The 13,295-nt window shown below is 39.6% G+C and overlaps 1 protein-coding gene across 1 annotated transcript in view; it reads right to left on the reverse strand.

The window, feature by feature from the left end:
- Positions 1 to 13,295, reverse strand: part of ERICH1 (glutamate rich 1) — a 163,734-nt gene that overhangs the window by 21,503 nt on the left and 128,936 nt on the right. The window lies entirely within an intron of this gene.

Genomic DNA, 13,295 nt, shown 5'->3' on the forward strand with positions numbered 1-13,295 from the left:
GGGCGACACCTCCCCGCCGCCCCTCCTCACCTGCCGCCGCTCCCCGCCGGAGCCGGCCGCGCCGCCGCTGCCATGTTTGCGGGGGCGGGGGAGCGGGCTTTCCCGTCACCGCGGCAACCGGCGCGGCGCCGGCCGGGCCCTGACGGCGCCCGCGGCTCCCGGCCCGGGGGAGCGTAGGGCCCCGGCCGGGCCCACCGCCGCAGCGCCCCTACCGCTGCTCCGTGGCCGTGTCCCCGCGCCGCCAAAGCCTCGGCTGCCCGGGGAATGCCGCTGCCCTCGGAGCGCGAGGCCGGTGTGTCCAGCTGAGCAGCTGCAGCCCCGGCGGCTCTGCTTGGTGCGTGTAACGCTGTAGTGTTTCCTACAGTCCTCCTTTTATTTTTACACAGACGTGCTTGTCTGTAAAAATCCCTGCCCGTGCACTCATTTTTCCATCGTTCTGAACTATGAGCGAGGGTCAGATGTCTGAAGAACCATGAGAGTGCTTTAAAACGATATATTATTTTCTGCTGCTTCTCCAGCAGAAGTCTGTAATGCTCATGGGCTCCTTATGCATCACGGAAAGACCTGCAAGTCTGCCTGTGGCTGCCTGAGCTTTTCATAGTACCATATGATCATCAAGGTCACAGAGACCGCTAACGTGATCTAGTTCAAACATCACCCCGTGCCTGTGAGCACTCTTGTCCATGCTCCAAAGAGGGGCAAAGTGGAAGCAATTGGGCAACAGCCGTGCATTTTGGGCCACAATGCACTCATACCTGCTGGGCTGGAATAGGGCTGGCCCTGGGGAGCACTGGCTGCACCGGGCCAGTTGCTCCACATGCTCTGCGTGCTAAGGAAGCACACCTGTGCTTCATCCAGAAGCTGTGCCTGCACCTGTAGAGCCAAAGTTCATAAAGCATTGAAATAGTGTTGCTTCTTCCACCACAGGCATCCTTACCAGCCCTGTAACTTCAGAAGCATCATCCTTGATCAATGCCCAAGTGAGCTTATGGTGCTGACAAAGGATTCCTGTAATGCCTTAGGAATGCTGTAATGCTAACTCTAATTTATTACTTAACCACACAAAAGACACTCGCTTCCCTTGAACCTGATGTCATAGAACTTACACCAGCGCTGCTCTAGCCCTCTCTGCTGAAAATGAAATTAGCAAAGCAATATTTGCATTTGTAAAGCAAGTGCACAAATGTTGGAAGGGCTGGGAAAACTGGGAAGTTTTACAGTGCATTTCTAAACAAAATCTTTATTTTATTTTCAGTCCCTAATTTTGCAAGACATGAAGTTCTTAAACACAAAGCCTTGAATTCTATTGCCCATCTTGCGTTATTATTAACCAAATCTCATGTGGGTAGGAGACAAAACACATTCCCAGTGATTAAAGACAGATCAGATTTAGCATGAGTTTCCTCTAGAAGGCCAGTTCTTTATCTTCTCACTCCTTGTTCAAATTCATAAATGAAAATACCTAGAAGGCAGAGTGCAGTAATTCTAATTTACATCGACTCATATTTGGGCAAGCTTAAGCAGTAAAAAAGCAATTCCTTTTATTTGAGTTCTGCATTTAGACTCTTAAATAGATCACATAAGTTATCAGTCACCACATGACCCTAATATTTTAATCCATTGTCTTCCGTGTGCTGTTTTTCTTATCCTTATCTGAAACATCAGCTCTACCATTAAGCTTCAATCCTCCAAATACTTACGACTGTGCTCAGTTTTGGGCTCATGAAGAAATCCACTCTGCATTCCCAACACATGTATGCATACAGAACTGACTATGTACCTTCTCGGGTGTCTTTCTTAGTTTTCGCAAAGGTGTTTGTTCTTGTTTTCAATTTCTGATGTTTCATGTTTCTTTTTTTTTGTTTCTTTTTTTTTTCTTCTTTTTTCCCCTGGATAGCCTGGTCTAGTATTAGATATGGAGGTTGGTAGCCCTGCCTGTGAGAGGGGGCTTGGATCTTGATGATCCTTGAGGTCCATTCCAACTCAAGCCATTCTATGGTTCTATGATTCTATAATTATTTTAAGTTCTTAGACATTGGTGTGAAATTGTGGCTTTAATTGGATCGCTAAAAATAGGCCCAGTTGACTTTGAGAGGGCACTAGTCCAGATTTTCCTATTTGTTTTTGAGACATCAAGGCAGAGTTGAGCATTAAAATGCTCTTCTATCTTTTTTTCTGCTGTTCTGCAGACGTCATGCTCACAAATTTATTATTTCCCTTTAAAGTAATTACACACATCTAATCAAATTTTCCAGAGTAAAAAGTTGACATCCACAGAACTGCCCAGGATGAAAACCAAACAAAACACAAACAAACAAAAAAAACCCCAACAAACGAAGCCACTCAAATGGGAAGTTTCTTCCACTAACCAGCTGCTTTGCCATGTTTTCTTAAGCTGTGTGGAGAGGAGGGCTATGAAATCTTGTTTGAGAATCTTCTTGAATAGCATTTAACATGCTACAAACATCTTTATTGATGTAATTATGAGGAAGATTTGATTATTTTGCTTCTAAGCTCTGATCCCATCTTCCTTAGGGGAAACAAATAAAGCAGGAAAAAAAAATAAAGGAAAAAAAAAACAACACAAGAGAAGTAATAGAAAATGCAACCTTTGTCTCTGACTCTCATAGAAGCCAAGCTGTTTTGAAAGCAAAAGCCAGACAACATGGCTTTAGCAGCTATTTCATCAGCTGGCAAAATATTATGCCACTGGAAATGTCATTTCTCCTGTGCTCTTTTCGTCCAGGCTCTCACCCAGTGGAGGACTGGGTGGAGCTGCCGACTGAACCAGACTCTCAGGAGACAGAAAGCAAGAATGAGAAAGGTAAGAAACTGGGAGGTGACTATACCACGGTAACTGTTGGAGATTATTGCCACCAAGCTAAGTTTCACCATTTCCCAGTAATGTCAGGTATGCATGATAAGTCTCAGAAACATCCTTCTCCTCCAGCAGTGGCTCATACTTGGCCATTTAATGGCGAAAGCTGTCTTCACAGCTCTCTGCCAGTGCATAGCACAGGCTCTAGAGCATCCATATAACCTTTCCTGGATTCCTGTTCCACTTTAGCAGCAAGTGTTTTTTGCTGGAAGGTGGTTGTGCCAGAGTCCTAGGCTGGAGTTCATCTCATGAAATTTTTAACATCCAGATGTGTAAACTGATATTCTCAATTTCTAATCAGTGTGGAGAAATCCTGCATATTTTTGCAATTCTCACCTTACTTTTCTTAGCTGTTTACTGTAGGCATCAAGCTATAACTACAGCAAAGCTCATAAAAGTGAAGCACTGCCACTGTTACGTGCTCAGAACTGTAGGGGAGGTAAGTTCAGCAACTAGTGGGAACAGCTCAGGGATGGCAAGACTTATTTCATGCTTTCCCCCATACACTTTCTAGTGGCTCCATAGCAATATTTTAAGCTAAAACACATGTAATATGTATGAGAGAATACATATTGTGATACAATACAGTTTTCTGAATGAATACAGTACTTGAGTTCTGCAAGTCTTCGCAGTGTCCAATCTTACTGAAATAAAATATTTATGTTGCACTCTCCTGCACACACATTAATCATGCAAAAACTGTTCCAAAGCAGATTGCCGATGATTGCATTTTTAATTTTTTGGAACTGAAGTGTAATTCCTAATTAAAGCAAATTGTAAAATACATGCCAGAAAACCACCTAAAACGGTCTAGCTTTATTTTTACACTCTTGGATGACTATTTTAAGCCTTTTCATTTTGAAAGGGAGCTCCAACCCTACAAGGGGCAAGAAGAAGTCTTCAGTTTCTAGCCAAACTCAGTTCTTACTGATAGAAATAAGGCTTGGAAAGAAAACCAATTCAATTTAAAATACTGACATGTAAACGAAAGCTGTTTCTGGCTTGGCATATTACTTATTCAGTCTGGCCCTTTGTCCAAAGAAAATGTGTGAGGGAAAAAAGCAAATGCTTCTGAAAAATCCACCTATTAAAAAAAAATTGACAGCTAGTTGAAATACCAAAAGTTTTACAGGAAGCAGATTCAGTGCATGGAAATGCATACTAAATTAATTTATGCTCTTTCATTGCAATTTATTACAGAGATTTTGTGTCTCCAGGGGTGGAATAGCAAAACCAGAAGACTAGAATTGATGACAAAGATTGTTAGACATGGAAACACATTCTTATGAAGGTAGATCAATACAATACTTCAAAATGGAAACAAATAAGAGGAAATTGAATAAATGCATGCAGAAAAATACTGAAAAGGTACTGAAATAGAATTGCCTTTTCTCACCAGAAATAAACCAGAAGCTAACATTTATTTAATCAAAAGGTAACACATTTATAACTGACAAAAGGAAACATATTTTTCAACTGTGTAAATGCACACTGTGAACTCATTTCCAAAGAACGTCATTCCTTCCAGAAACAGGAAGTTTATGAGGGTAACAAGAACATCAGGTAACACAAGTAGAAACCAAAATATCTAACACGATGCCTAAACTTTGTATTTCAGGAAATATGCTGTTTTTAAGGAGCTATGTGATAATAAGAGAGTTTTCGTATGAGAGTATACTCCATTTCTACTGCAGGATTTCCTGCTGTAATGTAAATCAAATTGACATTAACCTCTATTGGGCTATTGGAAATAAGCTATTAGGGAATATACTGATTAAGTATATGGCTGCCTGACCTCACCGTTATTATTTCCAAAAGGTTTTCCTAAGCACAAAAGAGATAGCATATAATAACCTGAAATAGTTCTGTTCTCTGCAGTACGTGCATCAGTTGGAAAGTACACTCACAGGACTGCAAGTGCTAAAATTTCATTGTCTACAAGAAACAAATGTCATAACATTAAAAGGGCGCATTTCATCATTTTTGAGATCTTGTATTTTTGTATTGTTTCATTCAGAAAGAATTTTTCAAAAAATCTAGTTCATTTACAATTTTGAATTATCAAAAGCTGTTGAGTGGAAAGTTATAAGACTGACTCTCAAATACTGAAGCCACAGAGTGCAGTACTTATGAAAGATAATATCCAGACTCACACCAGAATAGCAAAAATAATCAGACATCATCAACCTCTAAATGACTCGAATAAGTTTGCAATAGAATTAGTAGAGTTAAAGAAATTTCCCCAGCACATTATTTAGTTGACAGTAAGACTTTGGTTGCAAAGTTAAGCCTGTTGTACCTGAAATATCATAGAGTAGATATACCAGCAATCTAAACAGGCAAGGCGCTCTCTGACAAATAGACCTTCCAACCATTATCTGACAAAACAAGGCATACTGTGGTAAAAAGGGGCTCTGATTTTCCTACACACGGCTGTTTACCAACGCAGCTGCTTTGGCCACAATTGACATTTCCACATTATGACGCTATGGTAAGATCCAGAATCATGGAATTAAAGAATCATTCAGGTTGGAATGATTACCTTAAGGTCATTGAGTTGAACCACTGACCTGACTCTACCAAATCCATTACTAAGCCATGTCACTTAGCATCCACATGTCTCTTACTTCCATGCATGGTGATTCCACCAACTCCCTGTGCAACACCTTGAGTGCCACATACAAAGGGATGATCCCTTCACTGATTCTGCTGGCCACACCATTTCCACTGCAGGCCAGTATTCCATTGGCCTTCTCAGCCACCTGGGCATGCTGCTGGCTCATGTTCCTGTACAGCTGCTTGGGGTTGTTATGATCCATATGGCAGAGGCGACCACCGCTTTCTTTGGGGAACTAACTTTTTGCTACACTGTTGATCCAAATCAGAGGCATAAGGCTTCTGATGAATGTAGAGCTCACCTCCATATTCTCTTCGTTTGGAACATTGTGAGGACAGTTCTCAAAAAATATCTGAAAAGACAGACAGAACAAAAGTGATTGGCAAAGGATAATACTCCAAAAACATTGCAGTTCAACATTTCTTGTGCCAGTGGATAACAAAGGAAGCTACTCTTTGTAGAGGAAGAATCTCAAGGCACCTGCATATGACTCTCCTGGGGCCAATTATTCTGCAAATATTTCTCAGTGATGCAGCGAGCATATAAGTTTTCACTAGACCATGCAGGAAGGAGCTAAATTTTTTTAATTAAGTCCTGCTTAAATTCTGGTAGCTGTCATTCTGCCTTTTAGAGCCAGGTGCTAAGCCAACCGTAACCAAACTTTCAAGCCATCTAAGCAGAGAAAGGGCTAGGGGAAAAAAAAGAAGTGTGAGAATAAAAAGCTATTCCAAGGGACAAGAAAGGTTACAGACTCAAAAAGAGACAGGGCAGCAGAGCAGAGCACCTCTCACCATCTATCATCATTCCTGGAATGTGCTTGGGCAAGCTATGGGTGCTGCTCACAAGATCTCTCCCATTTGACATGAGAAGATGGGGGACTGGAAGCAAGTGATAGAATTCTCAGAGTCCCCTTGACTGTGCTTGTTTTTCTTGGTGTCTTGAATGGCCACTTTGGAGAGGAGACTGATGTGCTTACTGTCCCTTGTATTACAAACATCTTAGGTAATCATTAATGAAAATGTGGTTGAAGAGTATGTATTCTTTAATGTAGGAGGGACTGAAATGCTGTTGTGCATCAAGAAGGCCTGCTTTTTTCTGTCAAATGTGATTTAATGCAGAATTTTGTTTACTTTTAACTTCTATTCTATCCTGACATTTAAAATGTTCCTTATTTGCTGTAGTAATAATGGGCTTCTGATGTGAGAAAACAAATTGCATGCTTCCTTTATAGAGCAGCTTCAGTGCAATGATCTGAAAGTACTCACATATATTAGTGAATTAATCCTGACAATGTACTTCTCAAATGGCATCTTCATAACTGGAAACTGCATCTTATCTTTTTTGCTTCTTTTGCATAGTTTACTATTACTGGAATCAAACAACAAATCATAATTAATAACGAAGTTCTATATGTGCTGGAACCAAAATACACAGATTTTTTTCCAGCAAGCTTTGTCAAATCATTTACAAAACAAACATAAATTTCCTGACTTTGCATTCTTGCTGTTTATTTACTAACCTACTTTATTTTTCAGTACTGCATCTACACTTGCAAGTATTGTTTCCAAACTGTCAATAAGAAGTCATGGATTGTATATCCAATCCGGAAATACATTTATTTCAGTGACTGAGAACACAAATTATTCCCACAATGCAACCTCCTGCAGTCACAGAAGCTTTTATGCAACGTGCAGCAGAGGAGGAGCATGATGTTTTCTCATTTATGTTTATCCTAACAGCCTCCCTGTTGCACAGTGTCCTGTTCCTTTGAAGCAATTGTCCCCTTGGATCAGAGTGATTCAAAACCTTCATATTTGAGAAATCCTTACTTTCTCCAGTCCTAGCCCAGATTGCAGGCAGGCAGGCATTGTGGACATTGCCTCTCATAAATTGAGAAGACTCTTAAATACTGTGCTTCTGTCTGGAAGGAAAGATAGAGCATGAATCTCCTTACCCTGGAGAGTAGGCAATGTGTAAGGCTGTTTATGGTGCATCTGTAGGAAAAAACACATTATGAGCAAAATAGAATAGATGCAGACCCAGAGAATTAGAAGCAATATTGCTGAAAGACGAGCATCTTTCTTGAACAGTAAAGGGATACTTTCATTAGGAGGACAAAAGTCCATTTGCCCCAGCATCCTGTCTCTGACAATTGTGTTTATGAAAATAAACAAGGCACAGAGCAAGTTCAAGGTGATACTTCCCCTGGCATATCCTGCCAGCATCAACTTCCTATGCTAGTGGCCATACCAGCATCTTTAGTTTTAATAAAATCTGATGGACTTTTCTTCTATTGTTGTATTTGACTTCATACGGCAATGTATAAGAAATTTTTTGTTTGTTTTTGTTTGTTTGTTTGTTTTTTAATTAATGGGAAGAAAAAAAGTAATAACGCAAAAATTTAAGCAACAGAACAAATAAAATGATGGGAAAGATAATATGGGACAGTAATATCTAACAAAAATCTAGTCACAATCCTGCTGGTGGTGTAATGCCATCTGCTGTAACAAGTCCCACTGTGTTGCTGCAGTCAGATTCCTCTGAGCTGCACACGTAGCCAGAGTGCCCAGCGCTCAGGTGTGCCTTTGCTCTGTCTTCAGAGCAAGGCTTTCAGAGGAGGAGATTTAACTTCCTATCACTGGCAGAGGATGAAAGTCTAGGCCAAACTCTACTAAGCATTTCACATTTTATTGTCATGGTAAAATAGGGGTATGTAGTCCCTTTTCCTTCAAATGCTCTGTAAGTAGTCTACGAGCATGAGAATGCCAGAGGAATATCAAGTCCAGAATTGGAGATAAACACTCAGTTTCTAATTTATGGCAGTACAGAATTATGCACAGTATAGAGGCATATATGGAGGTATAGAATTTTTGTTAAATAAAACAATGCAGTGAAAAATGTAGAGAAAAAAATACATTGGAAAATGGTACAAAATACAAGTTAAGCAACAACACTGAGGCAGTTGCGTGACAGATGGAGTTACAGATATGGCTTATAAAATTATACCCATATAATTTTCACTCCATTCTGTAACATAAGACTTGTCACTCAGAACAGTTCAAAATTCAGAATTGCTTTAAAGCATGTTATTATAACCTCAGTAAAACCACGTGTGAATCTCCTATTTTGAATCAAGCATTTAAATTAGTTTTGCTTACTATACTTTGAAAGTCTTTGAAAAGTAGATTAAATTATATTTGCTCTCAGATGCGTAGGCTTACTATTAATTTGACTTTATTTAGTTCTCTCTGTTTCTAAAGAAAAATATGCAAAATTAAATTAAAGAGTACTTGAAGAGTAAGAGTACAGGAGTAAAGGGAGTTTTCTTAATGCACTCCAGAGACACACCTGTAGTTAATTCAGATCACTTTCCTGAGTGCTTCTACATAATCAAGGCTGGAGTGACACCCAAATGTGGGAAAGTGCTGAAAGTGCAGCTTTAGATAATGATAGAGTAAGGAAGAGAGCTATAAATATTTCTACAGAAGTCATTACTCAATTTTGATTATTAATTATTTTTCTAATAAAGTATGCAGGAACTGGTGGCGTTTACCTAAATTTTCCTAGAGCAAGAGCCATTCCTATTAATTTTTTCCACTTCCATGAGGATGTATGTTACCATGCACAGATGGAGTTTATTTTGATTTCTGTGCTTAGATCGACTTACTGAAATCTTGGCCTTGTTGAAGTGGCTGATAAAAGTTTTCACTGACTTTAGCAGAGGTGTATTTTAATTCACAAAAACACGATACAAAAGGGAGACTAAAAAATGCCCTACATTTCTGCAGTCTGGGAACATCAATTTAATCTGAACTGATATTTTAGCGGATTAACTCTTGGTAAAAATTTCTCTGTGGATAGATCAAGTTGTGTTTAATTTGAGGTTTTCTAACCTGTTAATAAAAATACTGATGATGGATCCAAGTATTTTTATTGTCCCCTATTCTTTTGAGATCAATATTAAAAATGAGGATTTTTTTTTCTCAGAGTTCACAATGGGAAGATTCACTTCATCTGCTTCAAAAACTACTTAAAATGAGTGATTTTTTTCCTCTCCATTCCCTCTCAATCATAGCAGTGATATCAGATGCATAATATGAAAGAAGAGATGGCTTTTGTCCCATTTCTTCTGACAGAGTCTTACCTAAAATGGTTCTGAATGAATAAATTAAATGAAGGACATCGAATTCAACAGGTGTCAGGCCAGGTGCCTAAATTCTATGACTCTAAAATTCAGATTACTTGAACTTATGTCCACCTGAACAATTCAAAAAACTCTCCAATGGTACTGAAAAAAAGCCTGTCCAAGCTCTGAGGCGCCTCTTACTTGATCTCAAGCTGAGTCCCACAGATGGAGTCCAGCCCTCTGAAAAGTCCTGGTCCAGTCTGCTGGCAGATTTGGTTTTTCCATTGTTGCTGTAGATGTGAAAAGGAGTCAGGTGTAGAGTTTGAAGCGGAGCATTCTAGCCATGACATTTTCATTAAAGTTAGTCCTTGCAGACCAGCTTATACAAGGAATTCAATGGATTTTCTACATACTTTATCCAACTGTGCAGATAATCTACACTTAGGAAATCTAGATGGCAGTTTATGTGGCTTAATCCCAGCAGATTTGCCTGCCTCTAACTTCATCTTCATTGAAAATATTTTCTTACAGATTAATTTTTCCGAAGCCTGGACTCAAATTCAAGGTGCTCCCAAAACTTTCAGTTTTTCAGCAGTTGCTGTCCATCACTGTTCGCAGTGCACCAGCATGTAAATCAAGTGCAGATCACCAAGGAAACTGGAAATCTGATTCCTTACACCTTTCTTAGTGTATCTCCAGTGAGACATAGATCTACAAAATCTTTGTCTTCCACTTTTTTATGTCACCTCAAATATTAGCTCCAAATAAATTTTTCCCCAAGTGCTGTCATAGTTAAAATAAAGGTCTGCTCTAAGGCTGGTGCATACAGGTGGGCTGTAGTTACACTGTGAAGGATTACAGTGGTTTGTGTGACTGCCTTCTTCTGAATGTAGGTCAGGCAAAACAGACAGCATCCCTTATGTTTAGAGGTAAGGGGATATAAAGCTTGCTTCAGACACAAGGGTTTATTCCATCTACGAATTCAGTTTAGGCTAAAGCTGGAGAGATTTACGCCAGCTGAGAATTTGCTTATGTGTAAGAAGCCTATTTCAATTCAGAGAGTTCATAGACTTTAGTGAATGCTTCAATTAGAAGACTTTATCTTCTGTGGAGAAATTCACATACTTTCTTCTCATAAGAATTTTGAAACTTAAATTCGCATACTTTTCATTAAATTTCAAATAATGTAATTCTTTAATGGATTTCCCATTCTTTTGAATGTTAATGAATCTATGTATTCACATGTTACACTTTCATGTAAAATCACTTAATTCTTTGCAATCCCACTGTATTCTTCTCCTGGCTTTATCAGTCCCAATGTGTATTTGGCATACAACCTTTTGCTTTTAAAATCATGATAATTTACCACAATTTTCAATTGCTCAACATCTTTCATCTGTTGTTAGCAACAAAAAGCAAAAGACCTGTCAGTTACTTGGGACTGAGACATTTGAATACTTCAGTGTGTTGTAGATAAATATAAAAGCTGATAAGCTTACCTTTCCTCTGAGGACAAATGTTTTTATGTACAAATGCCATTTTGAATAATTCCCCATTGTCTGTGGTGTTACTGCATAGTGCCATAATCTCATAATCCTGCTTCTGCAAGCATGCTTTTAAATCTTCATGCTAGATTTGGCAATTGGTCTGTTGCTTTTGAGGGTAAGCAACACAATCAGTCATCCTACATTTTGCTCTTACGAAAAATCCAGTAAGTAAAGTTTCCTTTAAATTTCAAAGCAAATAACATCTGGTTTAGTCATCCTGTGCAAGGATGAGTTCAGCAGCACAGGAGCCTGCTCTTGATCTGTTCTGCCACTGCCTTTAAAGGCAAATATTGAACTGTTTCAGATGCTGTAGGATAACTCAGCTATCTAGTCACCAAATTTATCAATTTATACATAGCACTCTTCTTTTGATTTATTCTTAAAGAAGGGCTTGGCACTTTAATGCAATACTGCACCACATCCTTCTTGTGTAAGCTGATGAAGCCCAGCGGTGAGGTCATTTCAGCGAGAATCAAGCATATCTCATTGACCTAGTTTGCAAGCTGCATACCTGTTGCACAGCTGGAACCTAGTGTACTACCCAGAAGATCAACTAAAGATCACTAAAGCATATACTTTAAGCACCAAAGTCCCTATGCACAAGACCTGGAAGCTCCCTGTGCTGCAGGCATCCCACTTGCCTGGATTTGACAGCTGCCAGATGAGAGGAGGCGCAGCAGCTGGGTGCTGAGAAGGAAATCATCTTATTTCTGCTAAGCTTCCTCAAAAAAGCTTTGGTTGTCTGGCATACAGTAGGTTTTTTCAGTGTTGCTGCAGTGATACAGCAAGGGTGATGGCATCTCCTGTTTACAAAGTGGCCCACAGCAGAGGGCTGTGGCTGGGATCCTGGGCCTGGCAGCAGTTTGCAGATAGTCATGGGCTTCTTGCTGAAGCAGGGCATAGACCAGCTGGAAGGAGGATAGCTTAAGGACAAAAAGGCTTTAGGAAGCAGGAGGCTTCCTAAAGAATTATTCCTGAGGGATGCTCCTTCAGGACTGTTGCAGCTGTTTATTCATGTAAAGAGCAACTGCGTTCCAGAAAGCTGGGTCTCGAACCCTAATTCTCTTCATTATCACTGAGGCATTTTTCTTGCAGAAGTGCAAAAGGAACATGCTGTTTTCTCTGTATACATCTTTTGAACTATTGCCATAGAATACAATTCGTTATAGGGAGAACTATTCTTACAGTTAGCAATGGGGAGATTATTTATCCATGCACTTGCCAGTAAAAAAAAAAATGCTTTGCTCAAATTGTTTACCAAAACACTCCTCCAAGAAGTCTCCTGCAGCATGTGCAGACATGGGATGAGTGGATGAGTGGCTCAGTGCAGATACCCAATGGGGCTACACAGATCCCACTTTGCTCAACAACCAGTTAACCCACTGCCAGTATTCCGTATGCTAGTGATGAAAGCCCCCCAGCAGCATGGTCTGAGCCCACTGAAGTGAGGAATTCCTTCCATGACTCTTCTATAAAGCTCTGTGTGACGCTCAGCAGAGGTAATGCAGCCTCTGTCTTAGCCATGGCTGCAGGAAAGAAAAAAAGTTTTAAAGGGCATGTACCTGAACATTTATTGCTGCATATTTGTCTTTAATTACTTGAGTCTTATATTCTGCAGAGAGATGCATCACTTTACTGTGAATTTTTTGAAAACTTCACTATCACATTGAGCATGACAATGAGTAGAGCAGTAACTAGGCAAAGAAAACTGAAGTTTTTACCCTAATTACAAAGAAGTGCAAAGAAACTCAGCTAGTCATATGTATATGCAGACATTTTCTCCATTAAGCAAGCCCATGGGGAAATGCCTGAGTAAACAACTGAACTATGCTAGCATATAAATCAATAGACCTAGTCAATAAAAATAGCCATCCCAGTGCTGACCCCCCTCTATGAAAAAAGTCACTGGTGTTTCTCCTGCGGGTCTGTGGAAAAATTAATATAGCATTAGTAAAACCTAGGTTTTGTTTTTCAGTACTGCCCAGGCAGGGGTTATGATGCATGATGGCATGAGACAGGGAATAGACAGAGGCCTCATGCTTAAAAGTTATTGTTTTTGGTTGATTTTTTATTTATATTTTTTATATATTTTTTATTTATATTTTTAATTCCAATTTAATTTTCATT

Source organism: Lagopus muta, chromosome 2 (genome assembly GCF_023343835.1).
Source record: "Lagopus muta isolate bLagMut1 chromosome 2, bLagMut1 primary, whole genome shotgun sequence".
Taxonomy (NCBI): Eukaryota; Metazoa; Chordata; class Aves; order Galliformes; family Phasianidae; genus Lagopus; species Lagopus muta.